At 31.7% G+C, this 27935-nt stretch overlaps 2 long non-coding RNA genes across 3 annotated transcripts in view; both read right to left on the minus strand.

Annotated features, from left to right (window-relative positions):
- Window positions 1-2000: 2000 nt before the first annotated feature.
- The window catches only part of LOC145296924 (uncharacterized), a 50184-nt gene continuing 24249 nt past the window's right edge, over window positions 2001-27935 (minus strand). For both annotated transcript variants that reach the window (XR_013870077.1, XR_013870078.1), the window contains exon 2: window positions 2001-4050. This is a non-coding gene — a long non-coding RNA (uncharacterized LOC145296924). The remainder of the gene's footprint in view (window positions 4051-27935) is intronic.
- The window catches only part of LOC145296923 (uncharacterized), an 18382-nt gene continuing 12395 nt past the window's right edge, over window positions 21949-27935 (minus strand). The window contains exon 2 of the long non-coding RNA XR_013870076.1: window positions 21949-24009. This is a non-coding gene — a long non-coding RNA (uncharacterized LOC145296923). The remainder of the gene's footprint in view (window positions 24010-27935) is intronic.

The following is a 27935-nucleotide window of genomic DNA, read 5'->3' on the forward strand; positions in this document are numbered from 1 at the left end:
GGGGTACCAAATTGAGCTTTCGTTACATTTGAATATGTTATATAGAGTTCTTCATTTAGGGGCACTTTTTACGTTTTCTATATAACATAAGAAAGATTCCGTGTGATTGTCTCTAACATAAATGGTTGTGTGTTTGATTATCATAAAGGGAATCGTGTGTGTGACATGTAATTTCTGAACCTACCTCTGCTTCTGCAAAACGGATCATCTGGAAATTTCTCATCCTGGAGGGAGACTTGATACCTGTTTGACGAAGATTTATCACTCCAAGACGATGAAATGGTTTTATAGTTTTTTATTTCACTTTCCCCAGAGGTTCTGCAGAAGTGGAAGTGAAATCGCTTGTGTGGGCTCTTCTTCACACACGTCAGCGTTAGTCTCCCCCCTCCCCAGTTAAGAGGAGGAGACCACAGAAAACGTCCGTCTTCTTCAAAGCTCAAATCAAATCTCACAGATCTAGCCAACCACGTCACACATACGTAATTTGGTCAGCTGACCTTTGGTTCTGGTAAACGTGTCTACCTCCACGTTTACTCACCTCTCTCTCTCTCTCCCTCTCTCTCTCCCTCTCTATTCTCTTATAGAGACACAGAGAGAGAAAATAGAAAGAGTAAGAAAGCCAGAGAGGGGGGGAGATGCTCGTTAAAAGCAACGCGGCAATAAAACGTATTGTTTTACTGTGTACGTTTTCAGCGTCCCAATTGTTTTGTTTTTTTCGCGTTTAAATTATCCAAATAAACAATTAATACTTTCTGCTTTTTTTACATCTTTCATTTCCGTATTATGTTTAAGTTATTTTAACGCAATATTCTTACAAATAAATCTACTTTAACCCCACCGTCTTCCTTTTTCTTTTTTAATTTATTCTCCATTTTTTAATACACCTTTATTAAAAACGTTCATACATTTTCTTCTACACTACCAACATAAATAAATAACTCCGAAAATATGTTTTTTTAATTTACGTTAAAAATAAATAATCAACGCGACAATAAAACGTATTGTTTTACTGTGTACGTTTTCAGCGTCCCAACTGTTTTTTTTTTCGCGTTTAAATTAAAATTTGAATTTAACTTTAAGTATTATGTTATTTGTTCAGTTCACATTTACCTATAAGTACGGCAAACCACTTATAATTCAATGGCTGTAAGTCTTTTTTTTTCAAAAATAAACAGTTATAAACAGAACGACTCATAGAAATCTATCTATATTCTTTTTTTTTTCATTTCAATATACTTTCATAGAAATATTTCTGTTATGTCACAAAAAACTATTTTCTTTACGTCACAAGTGTCACGGTAATACATTAATTCCATAGCTAATATAACATACTGACCCAACGGGTCACGGGTAGTCTAGTAAGATACTAAAACTATACAAGTCGCAACTGCTCCTGCTGATACTTTATTCGTATGTGTTATTGAGACACGACTAAATTTAAGGTACTGCCAATTCAGGCGCGACTAAATTTAAGGCACGGCCAATTCAGGCGCGAGTAAAATTAAGGCACAGCCAATCGAGGCACGATTAAAATTAAGGCACGCTCAATTGAGGCACGACTAAATTTAAGGCACGGCCAATTGAGGCACGACAAATGAAGGTACTGACCCAGAATCTTACACTAAGGCCGCGTCAACATCTTCCGGCATTTTACGGTAAACTGCCAAATAAGTCTGTCAGCAAACGATGTTTTCCTTAATAGGAAATAAAACAACACTTTTCTGATACTTTTTTGAAAAAAAAATGTCGTTGTTACAGGAAGAAGACACTTATTTTATTGAATATTTTCTTTATAAACAAAAAAAAAACTTCTTGTATATTGAAAGAAAAAACTTTTGGTTTTCGATCATAGCAGTGCCCATGTTTTCGTTTTTAAGAAGACAAATATTACTTCTTTGAAACTTTTGTCGTAATAAGATTTAATATAATATACTTGCCTTGCAAAACAATAAAAAATATTAAGTGCACATGTTCCAAAAATTCAACATCAACAAAGTTAATAGTGGAAAGATGAATTTATTAAGTCTCTTAAACATTGGATATTAGAAGCAGAATTATCAACGTTTCGCTATCAGTCCATGTAGACAGTAGAATCTCAAATCGAGGCATAAATACATTTAGTAATGTCAAAACATAAAAATTACTCTATTTTTTTTTTTTTTCATTTTACTTCAGTCAAAGTTCTCATAAATCAAGAGGCTCCCATTTCCTGTGTCGGTACTTGTACAGTTTAATCAACACATAAATATCGAAAAAAAAAAAATTTTAATTGTACGTATTCATTATGGAATGAAGTTCTCCGGAAAAATTTTTTACTTAATTTCATCAAGTATTTTATTATTATTATTATTATTATTATTATTATTATTATTATTATTATTATTATTATTATTATTATTATTATTTTTACAGCGAAAAACAATTTGTTATGAGACCGAGCAAAAGGTTAGATTTTTAGAAAGAAAAGCTAGTATTAAAGATGGGGAGGGAATGTCGGCTCTTTACATTGAGTTATCTCCCCGTGGCGTGTTCAAAAAATTCCAAGATGTCTATCTTCAACACGCTGTCATAAAAACGTGTTTTTCCGCTGTAAAAAAAAAAAAAAAAAAAAAAGAAAAAAACTACTCCATCAAATTAAGTGAATTTATTTTTCGGGAATCTTCAGTCCAAAACGAATATGTACAATATAACCTTTTTTTCGATATTTTTATTTTTTTTAAGGCCTTGATTAAACTGCACAAGCGCCCCTGTGTCTAACACTTTATTTCTATATAAGCTACATAGATATCCAAGTATCCCATTAAAGTTCTTTACATTTTAAACATCAAGTTAGTAAAGATGTTGAGAACATAATTTTCCTCGCTTGGCCATTTAAATAACTTATAGTGTATCTTTCTTGGAGTCTCTTGGTCTTTACTGGATTCCAGGACAAGAATTCACCTTGTCTGGTGGAGTATTCAAGTTCGTGCTATTAGTTGACATCGGAGAAGGGCCACCATTCTTCGTAAAAGCCAGTGATGGCTAGCCATACTGAGGATATCTTATTTGGGCCACGGATATTATGTGATTTTGAATATTTAGTCAGGGTTTACGTGTAGGAAAAAGAATCCCCATGCCAAGCTGTCCTGACAAGCCCCCACCCCTGTACAGAGAGATCTTAGACACTCGAGAATAGTGTCTAATAGACCAAGTGTGTGTGGTTTGTGTGTGTGTGTGTGTGTGTGTGTGTGTGTGTGTGAATGAGCTAAATAGATAGATAGATAGATAGATAGATAGATAGATACATGGATATATACATATATATACGTATACATACATGGATATATACATATATACACGTATACATACATGGATATATACATATATACACGTATACATACATGCATATTGAGTTTACAATCGTTGCAAGTGCTGACTGGAAAGCTCAGGTGCATATTTGGTCACCGAAAAAGTAAAAACACTGTCGTTGCCTGCGTATATTGCACGTGTCGCCCGCCCATTGGTCTTCACAAATGCAACTAAGTTTATTTGGTTTCGACCTGTCGCATCGTCCGTGTACACATATTAGCGGGAAGCACGGGTTGACGTCATCGTCCTTCTTTGGGACGTTGACGTTGCAAGCGTCGCCAGCGAACCCGTCGAAGCAGTCGCAAGCAAAATCGCACGTGAATGAATCTTGCGTGCAGTAACCTTTCCGATTGCACCTGTCTGGCGAGCATTTTTCAGTGCAAGAGTTGTTTCGGTTCGAAATCTCGCAGCGGTAACCACTGAAATCGAATGGACACTCGCACACTGGAGTACAGTTTTCGTCATATTTGCACGTGCCTCCATTTATGCACAAAGCGGGAGAGAATGTGCATGGGTTGTACGTGCAAATCACGTTTCCATCGACGGATTCGGTTTCGTAACTAACGATGACGACGAACAAGACTATAAACACTTGAAAGCTTTTCATGGTCGAAAACCGGAAGTGGCACCAGAATCAGTGAAAGGAACTTTGGTAAATCCACGTTTTGGTTGAATACGTCCGGTTTCGTATTGAATAAAAATCTGGAGAAGAAAATATAAAGAAAAGAAAATCGTTATTTAATTTTATTGTCATTCGTCGGGTTAGGGTTAGGGTTAGGGCTAGCGTTAGGGTTAGGGTTAGGGTTAGGGCTAGCGTTAGGGTTAGGGTTAGGGTTGGTTATCAACGTTTTGTATATTCTCACTATCACTAGATGATCAATGATTTATCTCATCAACATTAATATAATGTATATTAGATAGATAGATAGATAGATATGGATATAGATTTCTTGTCGATTTTTTAATGATAAATACGGTTAAATAGCGTTTTCGCCTTTTACTTAGAAAATCGCTCATATTTTATTTGGATGTATATAACGTATTTTTATTTATTTGATCATTGTAAAAATAATAATCTACGTACATGCATGTTTCAAGATATCTACCTTCCTTCCGCGTAGCTTGACTGTGTCTAGGAATTGAACCCCGGAGCATGTGTATCACAGTCCGGCGCGTTAACCGTTACATGAATTCCTAGGTAATTTCACTGTGTATGTTTATCGTTTAAAACAGATAGATAAATAAATATGGATAGATAGATAGATAGATAGATAGATAGAACAAAAAAAATAATTGGTCAGATAGAATCAGAATACCAACGTTGTAAGCAATTATAGCAAAATATCCGCTTTTGTTTTTTAGAACTGCACGCCTGTGAAACTTTGTTCCGTCTGCCTGCTTCTCACCCGACTACAACTTGGATGTCTTCAAGTCCAACGTTAACAAATCCCTAATGAACCGCCCCCTTAAGTAAACACTTCATCAAATCTCCACACTAACGTAATGTACTTGCAATAACCCTTATCCCTGAGTGGCTTACGGGCCTTTATAAGTGGTGATCACTGTGTAAAAAAAAAAAGATGAAAACTCTCCAAACTGTACTTCTTTATTTACGTCATTCAATTATTTACATCATTCCCTTCCTTCTGCCACTTCTTATTTCATTCACCCTTCTCACATCCTCTAAAACATTTAACGTGCGGATAGTCAGGCGACCCATTATTCCCTGTTGTCAAATTACACACTTGATAAATGAAGTAGGAAAAAATCTTCGCGTTCCAATTCTAACGACACTTTCCTTTCGAAACGTCAGCGCAAATAACTCATACGTTGTGTCATCATGCAGCATCCGGTACATACCTACAAGGTAGCATAAATATGTTTCCAGACGTTTGTCGTATGGGCACTTTTATTGATAGCACACACATAAAAATCTAGTCCTCTTCGAAGTAATCTCCTCCGGCTGTAATGCACTTGTACGATTCCAACAACTTCTGGAAGGCTCCATGGGCGTCCTCTTGTGTGAGCATGTCAATGACTCTCATCACAGTTTTTTGTTTTTTTTCATCTCCTCAATTGTCTCATGACGACAACCTCTAAGGTTTTTCTTTGAACTTAGAGAACAACAAAAAGTCACAAGGAGCTAGGAGGGCGAGGAACTGTCTTGATGTCTATCTTGGTCAAATAGTCTGTGGTAAGGATATTGTGGACAGGTGCATTCGCATAAATCTTCTGCATCTTCAGTTCCTTGCAAATAATTGTGTGTACAGTTCCCACACTGACATCAAACTGTGCACCTATTGTCTCTATAGACACACGATGACTTTATCCATGAAATTCTATATTTTGCCAATCAACACTAATGTTCTGACTTCCTTACTTCTCCCACATCTCTCATCAATCCTCACAGACTCCCTACCTTCTTTGAATCTCTTATGCCACTTAAAAACTGATGCTCGAGTCATGCAAAATGGTCCAAAAACGAGCTGAAACATTCCATACGTTTTTGTGGCATTTTTTTTTTCAAGTTTAAAACAGAATTTTATTGCATATCGTTCTTATAAAGTGCCCTCACATCCAGATTGAATTTTTTAAATTCATCAGCTGCAAACAATCAGGTTTTAGTAGGGTGTATTCCAATTCCTGCTGTAGCTGTTCATTTGAACCTGAAATCATAAAAATTGGTCAATCATCTCATAAGATGTATAGCAATAAAATACTAAATTTTCAAGAGTCTACGACAATTTTAAATGTTTGTGCAAAAAAGTCTGAAAACTTATTTAAGGCACCTTGTGTACCACATTTGAATATTGCACTCTTAGACAACTTATATCTTTCCTATTCGAAGAGTAGCATGCTTGTTTCAAATCTATCAAAATCCAACTTATTTATATGGAAACTCTAGAGCAAAGATTTAGCATGCTCTTAAATCACGTGGTTTCCGTCGCGTTTGACATTTTGACATTTTATACCCTTCCTAATGAGCAAATGAAAAAAATAGAAAAATAAGATTTCCTAAGAATGCAGGTTTGTCATCGCCAGTTCATTTATTGATTTTTGATAATATAATTGATTATTGTTAATATAATAAATTGATTATTGTTTAAAAATTTGATTAATTATTGTTTATATAATTAATTGATTATTGTTAAAATTGATGAAAAAAAAAGTTACCTTTGTAGACTCTACCCAACTCCTCTGCCAATTTAGTGTCTAAACACTTCAAACTTTTGATGTAGGTTATCTGGACATAGGTCAAACATTTTACTATATATATATATATATATATATATAATACATACACACACACACACACACACACACACACACACACACACATATATATATATATATATATATATATATATATATATATATATATATATATATATATATATATATAAATATATATAAAGTTATGAACAGTATATAGGGCCCAAGCAAACGCAGACTGAATTGCTAGTTGTAATTGTATATTCTTTATATAATTAATTGATTACTATTAATATAATTAATTGATTATTGTTAATATAATTAATGTTTTATTGCTAATATAATTAATTGACCATTGTTAATATAATTAATTTATTATTGTTTCTGTAATTAATTGATTTTTGTTAATACAATTTATTGATTTTTGTTAATATAATCAATAGATTGTTGTTAATATAATTAATTGATTATTGTCAACATAATTAATTGATTTTTGTTAATATAATTTATTGATTTTTGTTAACATAATTAATTGATTTTTGTTAATATAATTTATTGATTTTTGTTAATATAATTTATTGATTTTTTTAATATAATTTATTGATTTTTGTTAATATAATTAATTGATTTTTGCTAATATAATTTATTAGTTATTGTTAATATAATTAATTGATTTTTGTTTATATAATTTTAAAAAATTGATTAATTATATTAACAATAATTAGTAATTATTGTTAATATAATTAATTGATTTTTGTTAATATAAATTATTGATTATTGTTAATATAATTTATAGATTTTGTTAATATAATGTATTGATCTTTGTTAATATGATTAATTGATTTTTGTTAATACAATTTATTGACTTTTGTTAATATAATTTATCGATTTTTGTTAATATAATTTATTGATTTTTGTTTATATAATTAATTGATTTTTGTTAATATAATTAATAGATTATTGTTAATATAATACATTGATTTTTGTTAATATTATTTATTAACTTTTGTTAATATAATTTATTAGTTGTTCTTAATATAATTAATCGATTTTTGTTAATATAAGTCATTGAGTATTGTAAATATAGTTAATTGATTATTGTTAATATAATTTATTAGTAATTGTTAATATAATTAATAGATATTTTTTTATATAATTTATTGATTTTTGTTAATATAATTAATAGATTTTTGTTAATATAATTTAGTGATTTTTGTTAATATAATTAATAGATTTTTTTAAATATAATTAATTTATTATTGTTGATATAATTAATTGATTTTTGTTAATATAATTTATTGACTTTTGTTAATATAATTTATTAGTTAATGTTAATATAATTAATAGATGTTTGTTAATGTAATTTATTGACTTTTGGTAATATAATTAATTGATTTTTTAAATATAATGTATTGACTTTTGTTAATATAATTAATTGATTTTTGTTAACATAATTTATTAGTTATTGTAAATATAATTAATTGATTTTTGTTAACATAATTTATTGATTTTCGTTAATATAATTAATTAATTTTTTTAATATAATTTATTGATATTTGTTAATATAATTTATTAGTTATTGTTAATATAATTAATTAATTATAGTTAATATTATTTATTGACTTTTGTTAATATAATTTATTAGTTATTGTTAATATAATTAATTGATTATTGTTAGTATAATTTATTGACTTTTGTTAATATAATTTATTAGTTATTGTTAATATAATTAATTGATTTTTGTTAATATAATTAATTGATTTTTGTTAAAATAATTAATTGATTATTCTTAATATAAAAAAATTTATTCGAGGAATATTTATAGATTTTTATTACTCTTAAATTGCTTTATCCTTCTTCGTTTTATTGCAAAATACGTTTTATTATACATGAGTCGAAATGCTTTTCGCCTCTCTGCTTCGTCTTCTTTACAGAATAGACCTTACTTTTATTGTAGGTGCTCGACTGAGCTCCAATCTATAGTTCCCTTTTTAAAAGGTTTGATACTCGTCTAACTACAATTGCCAACAATTTCCTTCACTCGCTATTCATGCCTAAAACTAAACGAAAATTTCATGAGCAGTGTTTTTCCTAGAACTGTCCGTCTGTGGAACACAATACCGTGTGGCTGCTTCCCGATTGACTATGCAACAGAGCACGGACGCGCGTATGGCAGTAACAGCAACAACCAACGGTAGTAAATGACCGAGCCGTGTGCGAGGTGATGCCACAGGAAGGAAGAAGGAAAGAAAAATATTATAAAATATAAAGAAAAACGAGAAGGTGAGAAATAGACGTGTTAAACACGTGGCCCTAGAGCGACAGGGAAAGACGTATTCTAAACATGGCCGGACAAAGATAAAGTACCACTTAAACAAGAGATAAGGCATTATTCTGGAAGTACCTGTAAATAAATGTCTGTTGCTCCAACTAAAAAAATTGAGTTGAATTCTGCCCTTGTTTTTGTTTTCTTGCGACTGTCTGCATACAACGTGTGGGTCCCGAGTGTTGACATGTTACGACTGCATTACATCTATAACATGGTCGTCTTTGAACCTAATGTAAATAAGCTCGTGTAGAGCCGTTCTCTTAAATAATCTATCCATGCCCTGGTTACATTGTTAATGGCCATGTTTCACCATCTAACTTTATCCTGGAGTTGGTTTCCGGCCTTAATAAGCAGCGACCCTCCACTCAAGTAAAAAAAAATACCTTTAAAAATAATAATGCACTGAAGATGCGAATGAAAAGACAAACAAAAAAAGGCAGTTAAAATTTAGAATTCTGAAGATGTTTATTTTATTAATATTATTATTTTATTATTATTATTATTATTATTTTATTATATTATTATTATTATTTTATTATTATTATTATTATTATTATTATTTTATTATTATTTTATTATTATTATATTATTATTATTATTATTATTATTTTATCATTATTATTATTTTTTATCATTATTATTTTATTATTATTATTATTTTATCATTATAATTATTATTATTATTTTATCATTATAATTATTATATTATTATTTTATTATTATTACTATTTTATTATTATTATTTATCATTATTATTATTTTATTATTTTTATTATTTTTATTATTTTATTATATTATTATTTTATAATATTATTATTTTATTATATTATTATTTTATTATTATTATTTTATTATTATTATTATTTTATTATTATTATTATTTTATCATTATAATTATTATTATTATTATTTTATCATTATAATTATTATTATTATTATTATTATTATTATTTTATTATTTTATTATTATTATAATTATTATTATGTATTATTATTATTTTATTATTATTATTATTATTATTATTTTATTATTACTGTTGTTATTATTATTGCTATTATTATTATTTTATTATTATTATTATTATTGTATTATTATTATTTTATTATTATTATTTTATTATTATTGTTATTATTATTATTATTATTTTATTATTATTGTTTTATTATTATTATTTTATTATTATTATTTTATTATTATTATTTTATTATTATTATTTTATTATTATTATTTTATTATTATTGTTATGATTATTGTTATTATTATTTTATTATATTATTATTATTATTTTATTATTATTATTATTATTGCTATTATTATTATTTTATTATTATTATTATTATTTTATTATTATTATTATTTTATTATTATTATTATTTTATTATTATTATTTTATTATTATTATTATTATTATTTTATTATTATTATCTTATTATTATTGTTACGATTATTGTTATTATTATTATTTTATTATATTATTATTTTATTATTATTATTATTATTATTTTATTATTATTATTATTATTAGTTTATTATTATTATGTTATTATTATTGCTATTATTATTATTTTATTATTATTATGTTATTATTATTATTATTTTATTATTATTATTGTTATTATTATTGCTATTATTATTATTTTATTATTATTATTATTATTTTATTATTTATTATTTTATTATTATTATTTTATTATTATTATTATTATTTTATTATTATTATTATATTATTATTTTAGTATTATTTTATTATTATTATTATTTTATTATTATTATTTTATTATTATTATTATTATTATTATTATTATTATTATTAATGTTTAAATGTTCTACATTCTAGGATTGAGTACTGTTACAACATCTGGACAGGAACTGCTCGAAGTACCCTATCCTGCCTTGATAGAGTTCAAAAACGACTTTGTAGACTCGTAGAGAATGCCCCTTTCTCTTCCCTGCAACCTCTTTCCCACAGAAGTGACGTTGCAAGCCTATCTCAGCTATATCATTATTTTCATGACAAATGCTCGTCTGAGCTGCAATCTATGATCCCCCCTTGCCAAACTTTCAGGAAAAGCACTCGTTTAACTATTTCGGAGTGGCCTCAGGGCCTTGATAAGAGGTGACTCCTTTGTAAAAAAAAATATGGTTTGGCGTCATTTTTTTTATTGATAGCTTCCTTTAAACAATTTTATTTGCAGATAAAAATATTCTTGGGCGTATATATATATATATATATATATATATATATATATATTACTTGGAAGGTTACCACTTATCAAAGTCCGAAAGATAAGTTTTAAGTGTTTGATAGATAATGAGACAGCAAGATGAGTCATAGTGGAACTAGGGTAGGGCTAGATTATCTTAGAGTACGGTACATTAGGATTGAAGGCGACTATGTTACAGTCAGCCAGGAAGCAGACATACGGTATTGCGTTCCACAAACGGACAGTTCTAAAAAAATAAACTCTGCTCATAGAATTTTTTTTTAGTTTTAGGCACAGAGAGTGAGGGGAATTGTTGACAGTTGTTTCAACTAGACAAGAGCTTGCTGCGAATGTCCTACGGATAGGGAGCATATGTTGGAGCTCAGTCGAGCACCTACCATAAAATTAATAATAGATCAGAGATAGATTCGCAATGTCTCTTCTTTGAGAAAGAGAAAGTATGGAAGACAAAAGGTCATTACCCACTAGATTTCGAAGTTGGTTTTGTACTTTGTTAAGACAGAAAATGGTGTTCATAAGAGCTCCATCCCAGATGTGGCAATAATACTCCACTTTATGACGTATTTGACTTTTGTATAGATAGAAGATTGCATTGGGAGTGGATTACGTTCTGGAGCAGTAGAATGATCCAACTATTTTTCAATTGATTTTGACAACGGATCTGATATAGATCTTTCATTTCAGGTCAGGGGTAAAGGTCAGTCACAGAAGTTTGTCGAAGTAGGGCGCTTCATCAACTTAGATTAGTCCAGCGTTTTCAACATGACAGGCCTTCGCTTTTTGGCGCCTATTTTAGTGATCGCTGGTTTTAAGCCGGACTTCCGCGAACGAATTTCTGTACTGTGTCTTCTGGGAAGAACGAGTCATATTAACGGAATTATTTGCATCGTATCGGATGGTATTGACAGAATTGTTCGGGATCGTGTCAGCTCGTGTCGACGAAATAGTTCGAGACCATGCTGGGTCGTGCCGACGGCAGTGTTTGGTACCGTGTAGGGTCGTGACTGTCGAGGTTAACGAAAGCATTCAAACTCTTTAGCTATTCCCGATCGATTCGTCAAGGCATTTTACTGTCATACTTGCTCTGCATCCTTGCGTTTGAGTCGCTACTTCTCAAATTAAGGAGCGGGGAGGCAAGTTAAGTTTTTCATAGGATCATTTTGGCAGGCAGCTCGTTAGTTAGAGTGTCCGTATTCGCCGAGGACATCACTATCTTTGTGCCATGCTTCTGAGACCTAGAGATAGTGACAGAGACGCTCAGTCCCATGTGTTTGGGTATACGTCCGGATTCGCTTCTTGGTTTGATATCGATAATAAGCTATTCTGGCAAAGGTAAATATTAATTTGATTTTTTTTTATATATATATATAGAATTAATGTTTTCTAGTAAGGTCCTTATAATATATAAATATTCATTGATAATCATGAAGTTTATTTTGACAGAGAAAATTGATAATAAGGTTTAAAATACAATTAGATAGTAAGGTTATGGTGTTTAAAAACTGGCTTAATTTTCAATTTTCAAGATTTAATTTTAATTTTAACTTTAAATTTGTCCAGTATGAGGGATTAGAGGGTTTAAGAAAAAAAATTTTTTTTGATTAATAAACCAAATTTTTTCATAGGTTACGCGATAAAAGTTTACATTTATTATAGTCTATTAATAACAACCCCATATTAAGTATATATCAGGTTTTATTTGATGTCCAATATAGTAAACGACCACTTTTGTATTTATTATAATTTTGAAATTTAAGTTTTTTAAAAACGAGATTACACGAGATTTTGTAATATATGTGTATGTATCCACTTCCGGTTACATACAGATGAGATTGATTGGCTGAAGAGAGCTTGATACTGGGACCTAAAACGGTTCCCTATTATCAGGCTTGAACTCGACGATATCTAAAATGCTGAATATATATATATATATATATATATATATATATATATATATATATATATATATATATATATATACATACACACACACACACACATATTCAGCAGTTTAGATAAGATAAGCCCTCGGAAAGGATGAAACACTCGTATATGTAGATATTTATAATGATTAGTGCAAATAATTATGTCAGACCCTTTAAAAAAACTCGTTTCTTATCATTGAGCACTTTCAGTTGAAGTAAAGTCGGTCAATTTAGCTTGCATAATGATTAGATCACCCTGACAGACGTTAAAAACATTTAAAAATAAATGTTTAAATTTCAATAGCATTTCTCGCGGTTAACTGTGGCCGAATAAATTTAATCCTTGCTAATGGAGTCAGAGATGGCTTCGTTGCCCGGTTCGAACTTTTCGACCGGTGTTAATTGTGACACCCTGCACTGGCGATTCCCGAAAGGATGTAACACTGGTGTCTGTAGGTATTTATAATAATACTAGTAAAAACATTATATATATATATATATATATATATATATATATATATATATATATATATATATATATATATATATATATATATATATATATATATTGTTATCACACGCTGCAGTGCGACTGCAACAGTCACGACTCCACACGGTACCAAACACTACCGTCGGAACGAACCAGAGCACGATCCCGAACTATTTAGTCGACACCAGCTGACACGATCCCGAACAATTCTGTCAATACCATAGGATACGATGCAAATAATTCCGTTAATATGACCCGACACACTACCAGAGCAACCTCGTTCTTCCCAGAACGATTCTGGTGTCGTCTTTTTGTAGCCATTGGATGAAGACATTTTCACTGTAGTTCGGCCCGTCCAATATTCTGACACACAATTCTTGAGCGCTTCCGTGCATGCGTGTTACAACTAATGTTTTTTCCTAATCGTGCATTCGCTAGGTATGTAGCCAATCCATACGTTGTTTTTTTATTAGTTGTCCTTCCACTGTCGTATCTCCATCGTCTTTTGATTGTTTTTTTCTCTTTGTGTTTTATTGATTTGCTTAAATATGTAGTTTGAGCTTGGGTGCTCCTTGTGTCACTTTATGATATGGAAGTATTCGATTCCTTCTACTTGTCGGCATCTTTCTGAGTCTTACATTTTTTTTTTTTCATTTTATTTCTTTGAAGATTGTAATGCCGAACCAGCTGCTAACATTACCCTGCTTTTTATTGAAACCAACCGAGAGCTCTTTTTAGCATCCTCGCTGTTCCCTTAAGTGCAATTGCCCGGATCTCTTTTGCACTTGGTTCACCAGGAATATTAGTTAGGTAGCACTTCAGGTTCTTCTTTATAAGCCCTGTAGCACCTATAATAACTGGTATGATTGATATCTCCCTAAGGTTCCAGTTTCTTTTCATATCATACATGAGACCTTGATAATTTGGTCAGTTTATCTCTTTCAGCTCTGTTCAGACCTCCATCATTAGGGGCACTGGCTTCAACCAAGGTTGCTACTCTTTCTGACTTAGTTATGTGTTGGTGAGTATTTAAATAATTTTTTGTGCTTGTTAGGATTTCATTTATTTATTGTGGACTATTATCCTCATCTTTTAGTTGTTGTTTCGCGACGTTTCGACCAACTATTCCTCTTGCCTTCATCAGGAGGTTACCGCGATGGGATAGGAACTCCGAATCACCTCACTGCATCCTCAGCAATTACTGCCCTCCATAGTTGTTGTCATCTCACTACGTTTGGACCAACTAAACCTCTGGCCGGCTTTGGGTAGGATTGAAACCGCTATCTTCAGATAAAGCTTACCTTGAACCGTAGAGATTTAACGTTACTATCCACTGGCCGACATGTGGGGAGATGACAACAGCTGTGAAAGGCAGTAATTGCTGAAGATGCAGTTAGGAGATTTGGAGTTCCTATCCCGTCGCGGTTAACCACCTGACGAAGACCAGGGTTGGTCGAAACGTCGTGAAACAACTACTAATAAATATGAGGATAACAGTCCGCAATAAATTAATGAATAAATAATACTCATCATTCCACTTAATTGAATAATATTGTTAGGATTTATTTTGTTGTTGTTGTTGTTTACAAGGGAATCACCACTTGTTAAGGCGCGAATGCCACTCGAGGATAATGATTAACGAATGTAAGGTGTTTGTGTAGTAATCGTAAATGGTGTAGATTGGGTGGAATATGCTTACAGATGATTCTTGCAGATTACATCCCGGAAGAGGCTCAGCCTGTGACTCCGGCTCATCACTTTCGTCACTTTGATGGTTGACGATATTGATGCGTGGGTGGATACGTGCCTTATAATTATATTTCTGATCATTATTTTTTTTCAGAATTTATCTAGCCCTTTTTCAAATTCAGGTATAGTTTCACTTTTAAGAACTGATTCAGGTAGCGCATTCCACGTGTCGATAACTCGGCACGGGAAAGAGTACTTCCTCTTGTTGAGTCTTCATTGATACTTGAATAACTTCTTGAAATGTCCTCTCGTCAGACTGTGTTCCCTATCCACAAACATGTTATCATGTTTCCCATTCACTATCTTGTATGTTTCTGTCATGTTCCCTCTTGATGTTCTATAAGGTAACGTAGTGTTTGGTAACGTGTGGGGTCGTGACTGTCGCAGTTGCACTGTTGCGTGTAATAACAATATATACAGGGTGACGCAACCAGAGATCATATATAACATCTCAGTCTATATAATTATAAAACTCAAATGTCCTTGTAACGGGTGTTTTAACCCAACATCTGATTTACGACTTCCGGTTGCGCATGCGTACATGAACATAAACCCATAACAGCGTAAAAAAATAAACACAAATCGCTTGACCGGTTTCGTTCGAACAAACGGATGTCCTTAGAAAAACCAATATCTTAAATTTATTGAATAAAAAACTTCAATATATGGGAAGCAAACGCAAAACGTGATTACAAATAATACCTGAATCGACCTGTTTCACATATACTATATATATATTATACTAAATAAGCAACGCGGCAATAAAACGTATTGTTTTACTGTGTACGTTTTCAGTGTTATATATTCGTTCTTCATTGAGGTTATCCTTGAGGGGTACCAAATTGAGCTTTCGTTACATTTGAATATGTTATACAGAGTTCTTCATTTAGGGGCACATTTTACGTTTTCTATATAACATAAGAAAGATTCCGTGTGATTGTCTCTAACATAAATGGTTGTGTGTTTGATTATCATAAAGGGAATCGTGTGTGTGACATGTAATTTCTGAACCTACCTCTGTTCTCGCTGTTGAACCATCTGGCAATTTCTCATCCTGGAGGGAGACTTGATACCTGTTTGACGAAGATTTATCACTCCAAGACGATGAAATGGTTTTATAGTTTTTTATTTCACTTTCCCCAGAGGTCCTGCAGCAGGTGTAAAGTGAAATCTGCTTGTGTGGTTCTTCTTTACACACGTCAGCGTTCGTCTCCCCCCTCCCCAGTTAAGAGGGGAGACCACGGAAAACGTCCGTCTTCTTCAAAGCTCAAATCAAATCTCACAGATCTAGCCAACCACGTCACACATACGTAATTTGGTCAGCTGACCTTTGGTTCTGGTAAACGTGTCTACCTCCACGTTTACTCACCTCTCTCTCTCTCTCCCTCTCTCTCTCTCTCCCTCTCTATTCTCTTATAGAGACACAGAGAGAGAAAATAGAAAGAGTAAGAAAGCCAGAGAGGGGGGGATGCTCGTTAACATTCCTCCACCCCTTTTTTATCAAAATGTATGGCAAGCCATACATTTTTAATAACTAACTAACTAAAAAAAAATAATTATGTCCGAAGTACATCTTTATTTTTTCACTTTCCGGACTCACCCCTTTTCCAAGAAAGATCAGGCACCAGTACTCTTCTACTACACTATCAACCCTTCTGCTGCTTCTCGAAAGTCTCTCCTCGACATTAACTTGCTTCCAAGTTAGACAAAGATACAGCTTTGCAGATATACATCTTGTCTAGGCGGTCGCATTGTTGGATATTTTCCACTGACTCTGCTCTTTATTTGGACCACTTGGCCAAACAAATGGAGACTCCATTTTCGATCACTTTTTCGAAATGGGGCCAGCATATCGCAATTACGACCAGAACGTCGGATGTTCCATGTTGGTGGTAGCTTTATCGCATGGGGACTCGAACCCCAGACCCTCAGATTAAAAGTCTGATGCTCTACCGACCCAACCATCCCACTCGCGTTCTCGACTTTCAGCATAGGCCTAAGTCCCAGTTTTTTTCCTTTACTGTAATGCCCTGACGTCTTTCTCTGAGTGGTCTTATTACTGGAGCTTTGTTCTATTCTATCTACTACTTCGGGACTTCACAAAGCTCTTCTACTAACTCCCTTGGTTGGTCTAAGCCAAGATACGCCTTCACACTGATTCACTCGGAGCCTGTTTGAGTTCCTGGAACCCGACAAGATACGGAATCATCACTCCCTAACTAATGCGCCAAAGCTTACTTGCGCATCGATTTCTAACTAAGTAGCTTTCCCTTTGTGATTTTTCCGCATTCCCAGCAAGTCTCAAGATTCCAACCCAGATATCCCTCACACATTCCTCTAAAAAAATAAAAAAAAATAATAAGGCTCTATCTTGTCCCTTACGTAATCTGCATCTTTCCCTTTCTTCTATCTCCCCGTGATTAGGCTTTGTACCGACTGTCCAGTCGCTCCGTACCCTGAGGAATTATCGCGACCTCGCACGCCAGACTTTTGTTGGACAAGACTTATTGCCGTTGCTTGGGCCTACGTGGCATCTTCCAACTCACTGGAACCACTAGTATTGTTTTAACAGGGTACTCATTACTCTAAAATAGTATTTCCCCTGCCAAATTTTCTAATTTGTGACAATACCGTGGCTTATATAAAAAAATAAAACAACAGAAAAAACTGCTTTCTACAGCCTAATCGCCTTGTAATTCTCATGAAAAAAATGCAACTACGTGCTAAACGTCCCTAAAATATAACTAAACCAACCAAATCTATTCTAAAATAATTTAATTTAATAATACCAATTAAATTCACCCAGCATGGTTTTTTTTTTTTTTTTTTTTTACACTTTAAAAAATTTTTCCATCCCAAGCCTTATCCTATTCCTCATAAGCCTACTCTTATTACTAGTATTTTGTGGGAAACAAAAAACCTCTTAACATTCCATATGGTGGGTAGCCTCTATTTTCCTAAGTACTTGCATACATATTTCATTCATCTTCTCTTGAGCGATTCGTAACATAATGGCCACGTCAGCCATTGCACCCCCTCTGCCCCTTACACCATGTCAGAGGGCATTTCATTTGCTCCCTGAAGTTGATTACAACTAGATCCGCTCACGCTGGACAGAATACATTCCGTTCACTGCTATGTCAGAAAAAACGTTTCTTTTTCCCCAAAGTCGGTAAGCGCAACCTACCTTAAAGACACATAGCTTCACGGAAAACATCGGATTTCCACACATGAAGAACTCAAACTTGCTCCATGTTGATTCTACTCGAAATCAACAGAAATCACGATAAAAAAAATAAAATTCGAATCATTTCCCGAGAATAATGAAATTAATAACTACCCATGTAATTCAACACCTCTCCAAAATTCTAACATGCTTGCCACAGAAATTAAATTCCATTCACGCCCTACTTTTTTTTCTTTCATTTCTTCATATAGTTTATTTAACCCTATATTTATCCTTTTTTTTCTACCTTACTTATGTGGTCAAAACGTCACTCATGTCGAATAGAACATTTATTCTACATTTCGAAAATTGAAATTAATACCGACTGAACCTTTGACTCTTCCGAAACTTTTTATTATTATTTTTTTTAATCATTTATTACACTGTTTAAATCTTATTTCTTTCTCTTTTTCCCTATTTTATTATTACTATTATGATTATTAATTAATTAATTAACAACACGTTCTTTCTTTTATTAATCATGCTTTCAATAGACCCCACAAGCAAAGATTTCACCTCACCATTCTGCGAAAAAAAAAATACATGTCAAAGAACAAGAAAATTCTGCCAATACCGTTTGACAACACATCAATTACATAAAAATAATAAATTAAAAAATACAAAAATATCCTATAAGCAATCACAAAGTCCCATCTCACTAACAACAAAATTCCAAATAACAAAATTTTGTCCACGTCAGCAAAAAAAAAAAAAAAAAAATTCCTACGAAAACAATTCGCACAATCAGCGAAAAAGAAAAAAAAATCATTTTACAGGACATGACCATTGTCTTTTCATCAACAGTACATATTGTTTTTCATTAAAAGTTACATTTAGTTCACAGTTTAAAAATGACACAAAATATTCATAACACATATTTTTGATTGACATGTTTATCTTTTTGGTTTTCTCACTGGCTGTTGTTAAAAATTTACAAAATTTTCCCTTCTAACTTTTACATTAAGTGATATTTTTCTTCGTTCATAACGAGCTAATTCCCAATACGATAAACATTTTTTTTTTACTATTTTCTATATATAAAGTTTTACATCTGTGTGTCTGTATGTCTTCCTTTTCTTTCTTCGTGAAAAGGTTGTACGTGTGTATTGCTTTTCCTTTTTTTTTCTTTTTTTTTTTAATTATATTTCTAATTCGCCTAGTGTTTTAATGGACCCTACGTTGTGTGTGTGTTGATTTGTATTTTTTTTTTACTGTTCTTTCTTTTTCTTTTTTTTCCATACATTTTATTGTTTTTCTTGTCCTTTTTTTTCTTTTTTTTTTAGTCTATTTCTTTTTTCTTGACACTAAATCTCCATGCCTCCACGTTGTATTTTCTTAAACACAGGTTCGATTATCGCATCGGTGATGCGACTTAGTCACGAGCACCAAAATTGAATATGTGTTACATATCGGTATCATCGAAGGTTATCCTGAGGGGTACCAAATTGAGCTTTCGTTACATTTGAATATGTTATATAGAGTTCTTCATTTAGGGGCACTTTTTACGTTTTCTATATAACATAAGAAAGATTCCGTGTGATTGTCTCTAACATAAATGGTTGTGTGTTTGATTATCATAAAGGGAATCGTGTGTGTGACATGTAATTTCTGAACCTACCTCTGCTTCTGCAAAACGGATCATCTGGAAATTTCTCATCCTGGAGGGAGACTTGATACCTGTTTGACGAAGATTTATCACTCCAAGACGATGAAATGGTTTTATAGTTTTTTATTTCACTTTCCCCAGAGGTTCTGCAGAAGTGGAAGTGAAATCGCTTGTGTGGGCTCTTCTTCACACACGTCAGCGTTAGTCTCCCCCTCCCCAATTAAGAGGAGGAGACCACAGAAAACGTCCGTCTTCTTCAAAGCTCAAATCAAATCTCACAGATCTAGCCAATCACGTCACACATACGTAATTTGGTCAGCTGACCTTTGGTTCTGGTAAACGTGTCTACCTCCACGTTTACTCACCTCTCTCTCTCTCTCTCTCTCTCTCCCTCTCTCTCTCCCTCTCTATTCTCTTATAGAGACACAGAGAGAGAAAATAGAAAGAGTAAGAAAGCCAGAGAGGGGGGGAGATGCTCGTTAAAAGCAACGCGGCAATAAAACGTATTGTTTTACTGTGTACGTTTTCAGCGTCCCAATTGTTTTTTTTTTTTTTTCGCGTTTAAATTATCCAAATAAACAATTAATACTTTCTGCTTTTTTTACATCTTTCATTTCCGTATTATGTTTAAGTTATTTTAACGCAATTTTCTTACAAATAAATCTACTTTAACCCCACCGTCTTCCTTTTTCTTTTTTAATTTATTCTCCATTTTTTAATACACCTTTATTAAAAACGTTCATACATTTTCTTCTACACTACCAACATAAATAAATAACTCCGAAAATATGTTTTTTTAATTTACGTTAAAAATAAATAATCAACGCGACAATAAAACGTATTGTTTTACTGTGTACGTTTTCAGCGTCCCAACTGTTTTTTTTTTCGCGTTTAAATTAAAATTTGAATTTAACTTTAAGTATTATGTTATTTGTTCAGTTCACATTTACCTATAAGTACGGCAAACCACTTATAATTCAATGGCTGTAAGTCTTTTTTTTTCAAAAATAAACAGTTATAAACAGAACGACTCATAGAAATCTATCTATATTCTTTTTTTTTTTCATTTCAATATACTTTCATAGAAATATTTCTGTTATGTCACAAAAAACTATTTTCTTTACGTCACAAGTGTCACGGTAATACATTAATTCCATAGCTAATATAACATACTGACCCAACGGGTCACGGGTAGTCTAGTAAGATACTAAAACTATACAAGTCGCAACTGCTCCTGCTGATACTTTATTCGTATGTGTTATTGAGACACGACTAAATTTAAGGTACTGCCAATTCAGGCGCGACTAAATTTAAGGCACGGCCAATTCAGGCGCTAGTAAAATTAAGGCACAGCCAATCGAGGCACGATTAAAATTAAGGCACGCTCAATTGAGGCACGACTAAATTTAAGGCACGGCCAATTGAGGCACGACAAATGAAGGTACTGACCCAGAATCTTACACTAAGGCCGCGTCAACATCTTCCGGCATTTTACGGTAAACTGCCAAATAAGTCTGTCAGCAAACGATGTTTTCCTTAATAGGAAATAAAACAACACTTTTCTGATAGTTTTTTGAAAAAACAATGTCGTTGTTACAGGAAGAAGACACTTATTTTATTGAATATTTTCTTTATAAACAAAAAAAAAACTTCTTGTATATTGAAAGAAAAAACTTTTGGTTTTCGATCATAGCAGTGTCCATGTTTTCGTTTTTAAGAAGACAAATATTACTTCTTTGAAACTTTTGTCGTAATAAGATTTAATATACTTGCCTTGCTAAACAATAAAAAATATTAAGTGCACATGTTCCAAAAATTCAACATCAACAAAGTTAATAGTGGAAAGATGAATTTATTAAGTCTCTTAAACATTGGATATTAGAAGCAGAATTATCAACGTTTCGCTATCAGTCCATGTAGACAGTAGAATCTCAAATCGAGGCATAAATACATTTAGTAATGTCAAAACATAAAAATTACTCTATTTTTTTTTTCATTTTACTTCAGTCAAAGTTCTCATAAATCAAGAGGCTCCCATTTCCTGTGTCGGTACTTGTACAGTTTAATCAACACATAAATATCGAAAAAAAAAAATTTTAATTGTACGTATTCATTATGGAATGAAGTTCTCCGGAAAAATTTTTTACTTAATTTCATCAAGTATTTTATTATTATTATTATTATTATTATTATTATTATTATTATTATTATTATTATTATTATTATTATTATTATTATTACAGCGAAAAACAATTTGTTATGATACCGAGCAAAAGGTTAGATTTTTAGAAAGAAAAGCTAGTATTAAAGATGGGGAGGGAATGTCGGCTCTTTACATTGAGTTATCTCCCCGTGGCGTGTTCAAAAAATTCCAAGATGTCTATCTTCAACACGCTGTCATAAAAACGTGTTTTTCCGCTGTAAAAAAAAAAATAAATAAAAAATAAAAAAAAAACTACTCCATCAAATTAAGTGAATTTATTTTTCGGGAATCTTCAGTCCAAAACGGATATGTACAATATAACCTTTTTTTCGATATTTTTATTTTTTTAAGGCCTTGATTAAACTGCACAAGCGCCCCTGTGTCTAACACTTTATTTCTATATAAGCTACATAGATATCCAAGTATCCCATTAAAGTTCTTTACATTTTAAACATCAAGTTAGTAAAGATGTTGAGAACATAATTTTCCTCGCTTGGCCATTTAAATAACTTATAGTGTATCTTTCTTGGAGTCTCTTGGTCTTTACTGGATTCCAGGACAAGAATTCACCTTGTCTGGTGGAGTATTCAAGTTCGTGCTATTAGTTGACATCGGAGAAGGGCCACCATTCTTCGTAAAAGCCAGTGATGGCTAGCCATACTGAGGATATCTTACTTGGGCCACGGATATTATGTGATTTTGAATATTTAGTCAGGGTTTACGTGTAGGAAAAAGAATCCCCATGCCAAGCTGTCCTGACAAGCCCCCACCCCTGTACAGAGAGATCTTAGACACTCGAGAATAGTGTCTAATAGACCAAGTGTGTGTGGTTTGTGTGTGTGTGTGTGTGTGTGTGTGTGTGTGTGTGTGAATGAGCTAAATAGATAGATAGATAGATAGATAGATAGATAGATAGATGGATAGATACATGGATATATACATATATATACGTATACATACATGGATATATACATATATACACGTATACATACATGGATATATACATATATACACGTGTACATACATGCATATTGAGTTTACAATCGTTGCAAGTGCTGACTGGAAAGCTCAGGTGCATATTTGGTCACCGAAAAAGTAAAAACACTGTCGTTGCCTGCGTATATTGCACGTGTCGCCCGCCCATTGGTCTTCACAAATGCAACTAAGTTTATTTGGTTTCGACCTGTCGCATCGTCCGTGTACACATATTAGCGGGAAGCACGGGTTGACGTCATCGTCCTTCTTTGGGACGTTGATGTTGCAAGCATCGCCAGCGAACCCGTCGAAGCAGTCGCAAGCAAAATCGCACGTGAATGAATCTTGCGTGCAGTAACCTTTCCGATTGCACCTCTCTGGCGAGCATTTTTCAGTGCAAGAGTTGTTTCGGTTCGAAATCTCGCAGCGGTAACCACTGAAATCGAATGGACACTCGCACACTGGAGTACAGTTTTCGTCATATTTGCACGTGCCTCCATTTATGCACAAAGCGGGAGAGAATGTGCATGGGTTGTACGTGCAAATCACGTTTCCATCGACGGATTCGGTTTCGTAACTAACGATGACGACGAACAAGAATATAAACACTTGAAAGCTTTTCATGGTCGAAAACCGGAAGTGGCACCAGAATCAGTGAAAGGAACTTTGGTAAATCCCCGTTTTGGTTGAATACGTCCGGTTTCGTATTGAATAAAAATCTGGAGAAGAAAATATAAAGAAAAGAAAATCGTTATTTAATTTTATTGTCATTCGTCGGGTTAGGGTTAGGGTTAGGGTTAGGGTTAAGGCTAGGGTTAGGGTTGGTTATCAACGTTTTGTAGATTCTCACTATCACTAGATGATCAATGATTTATCTCATCAACATTAATATAGTGTATATTAGATAGATAGATAGATAGATAGATATGGATATAGGTTTCTTGTCGATTTTTTTTATGATAAATACGGTTAAATAGCGTTTTCGCCTTTTACTTAGAAAATCGCTCATATTTTATTTGGATGTATATAACGTATTTTTATTTATTTGATCATTGTAAAAACAGTAATCTACGTACATGCATGTTTCGAGGTATCTACCTTCCTTCCGCGTAGCTTGACTGTGTCTAGGAATTGAACCCCGGAGCATGTGTATCGCAGTCCGGCGCGTTAACCGTTACATGAATTCCTAGATAATTTCACTGTGTATGTTTATCGTTTAAAATAGATAGATAAATAAATATGGATAGATAGATAGATAGATAGATAGATGGATAGATAGATAAATAGGTTGATACATAGATAGATAGATAGATAGATAGATAGATAGATAGAACAAAAGAAATAATTGGTCAGATAGAATCAGAATACCAACATTGTAAGCAATTATAGCAAAATATCCGCTTTTTTTTTAAACTGCACGCATGTGGAACTCTGTTCCGTCTGCCTGCTTCCCACCCGACTACAACGTGGATGTCTTCAAGTCCAACGTTAACAAATCCCTAATGAACCGCCCCCTTAAGTAAACACTTCATCAAATCTCCACACTAACGTAATGTACTTGCAATAACCCTTATCCCTGAGTGGCTTACGGGCCTTTATAAGTGGTGATCACTGTGTAAAAAAAAAAAAGATGAAAACTCTCCAAACTGTACTTCTTTATTTACGTCATTCAATTATTTACATCATTCCCTTCCTTCTGCCACTTCTTATTTCATTCACCCTTCTCACATCCTCTAAAACATTTAACGTGCGGATAGTCAGGCGACCCATTATTCCCTGTTGTCAAATTACACACTTGATAAATGAAGTAGGAAAAAATCTTCGCGTTCCAATTCTAACGACACTTTCCTTTCGAAACGTCAGCGCAAATAACTCATACGTTGTGTCATCATGCAGCATCCGGTACATACCTACAAGGTAGCATAAATATGTTTCCAGACGTTTGTCGTATGGGCACTTTTATTGATAGCACACACATAAAAATCTAGTCCTCTTCGAAGTAATCTCCTCCGGCTGTAATGCACTTGTACGATTTCAACAACTTCTGGAAGGCTCCATGGGCGTCCTCTTGTGTGAGCATGTCAATGACTCTCATCACAGTTTTTTTTTTTTCATCTCCTCAATTGTCTCATGACGACAACCTCTAAGGTTTTTCTTTGAACTTAGAGAACAACAAAAAGTCACAAGGAGCTAGGAGGGCGAGGAACTGTCTTGATGTCCATCTTGGTCAAATAGTCTGTGGTAAGGATATTGTGGACATGTGTATTCGCATAAATCTTCTGCATCTTCAGTTCCTTGCAAATAATGGTGTGTACAGTTCCCACACTGACATCAAACTGTGCACTTATTGTCTCTATAGACACACGATGGCTTTATCCATGAAATTCTATATTTTGCCAATCAACACTAATGTTCTGACTTCCTTACTTCTCCCACATCTCTCATCAATCCTCACAGACTCCCTACCTTCTTTAAATCTCTTATGCCACTTAAAAACTGATGCTCGAGTCATGCAAAATGGTCCAAAAACGAGCTGAAACATTCCATACATTTTTGTGGCATTTTTTTCTCAAGTTTAAAACAGAATTTTATTGCATATCGTTCTTATAAAGTGCCCTTACATCCAGATTGCATTTTTGAAATTCATCAGCTGCAAACAATCAGGCTTTAGTAGGGTGTATTCCAATTCCTGCTGTAGCTGTTCATTTGAACCTGAAATCATAAAAATTGGTCAATCATCTCATAAGATATATAGCAATAAAATACTAAATTTTCAAGAGTCTACGACAATTTTAAATGTTTGTGCAAAAAAGTCTAAAAACTTATTTAAGGCACCTTGTGTACCACATTTGAATATTGCACTCTTAGACAACTTATATATTTCCTATTCGAAGAGTAGCATGCTTGTTTCAAATCTATCAAAATCCAACTTAATTATATGGAAACTCTAGAGCAAAGATTTAGCATGCTATTAAATCACGTGGTTTCCGTCGCGTTTGACATTTTGACATTTTATACCCTTCCTAATGAGCAAATGAAAAAAATAGAAAAATAAGATTTCCTAAGAATGCAGGTTTGTCATCGCCAGTTCGTTTATTGATTTTTGATAATATAATTGATTATTGTTAATATAATTAATTGATTATTGTTAATATAAATTGATTATTGTTTAAAACTTTGATTAATTATTGTTTATATAATTAATTGATTATTGTTAAAATTGATGAAAAAAAAGTTACCTTTGTAGACTCTACCCAACTCCTCTGCCAATTTAGTGTCTAAACACTTCAAACTTTTGATGTAGGTTATCTGGACATAGGTCAAACATTTTAATATATATATATATATATATATATATATATATATATATATATATATATAATACATACACACACACACACACACACACACACACACATATATATATATATATATATATATATATATATATATATATATATATATATATATAAAGTTATGAACAGTATATAGGGCCCAAGCAAACGCAGACTGAATTGCTAGTTGTAATTGTATATTCTTTATATAATTAATTGATTACTATTAATATAATTAATTGATTATTGTTAATATAATTAATGTTTTATTGCTAATATAATTAATTGACCATTGTTAATATAATTAATTTATTATTGTTTCTGTAATTAATTGATTTTTGTTAATACAATTTATTGATTTTTGTTAATATAATCAATAGATTGTTGTTAATATAATTAATTGATTATTGTCAACATAATTAATTGATTTTTGTTAATATAATTTATTGATTTTTGTTAACATAATTAATTGATTTTTGTTAATATAATTTATTGATTTTTGTTAATATAATTTATTGATTTTTTTAATATAATTTATTGATTTTTGTTAATATAATTAATTGATTTTTGCTAATATAATTTATTAGTTATTGTTAATATAATTAATTGATTTTTGTTTATATAATTTTAAAAAATTGATTAATTATATTAACAATAATTAGTAATTATTGTTAATATAATTAATCGATTTTTGTTAATATAAATTATTGATTATTGTTAATATAATTTATAGATTTTGTTAATATAATTTATTGATCTTTGTTAATATGATTAATTGATTTTTGTTAATACAATTTATTGACTTTTGTTAATATAATTTATTGATTTTTGTTAATATAATTTATTGATTTTTGTTTATATAATTAATTGATTTTTGTTAATATAATTAATAGATTATTGTTAATATAATACATTGATTTTTGTTAATATTATTTATTAACTTTTGTTAATATAATTTATTAGTTATTCTTAATATAATTAATCGATTTTTGTTAATATAAGTCATTGATTATTGTAAATATAGTTAATTGATTATTGTTAATATAATTTATTAGTAATTGTTAATATAATTAATAGATATTTTTTTATATAATTTATTGATTTTTGTTAATATAATTAATAGATTTTTGTTAATATAATTTAGTGATTTTTGTTAATATAATTAATAGATTTTTGTTAATATAATTAATTGATTTTTGTTAATATAATTAATAGATTTTTTTAAATATAATTAATTGATTTTTGTTAATATAATTTATTGACTTTTGTTAATATAATTTATTAGTTAATGTTAATATAATTAATAGATG

Source organism: Euprymna scolopes, chromosome 17, assembly GCF_053919585.1.
Source record: "Euprymna scolopes isolate OS-2025 chromosome 17, ASM5391958v1, whole genome shotgun sequence".
NCBI lineage: Eukaryota > Metazoa > Mollusca > Cephalopoda > Sepiida > Sepiolidae > Euprymna > Euprymna scolopes.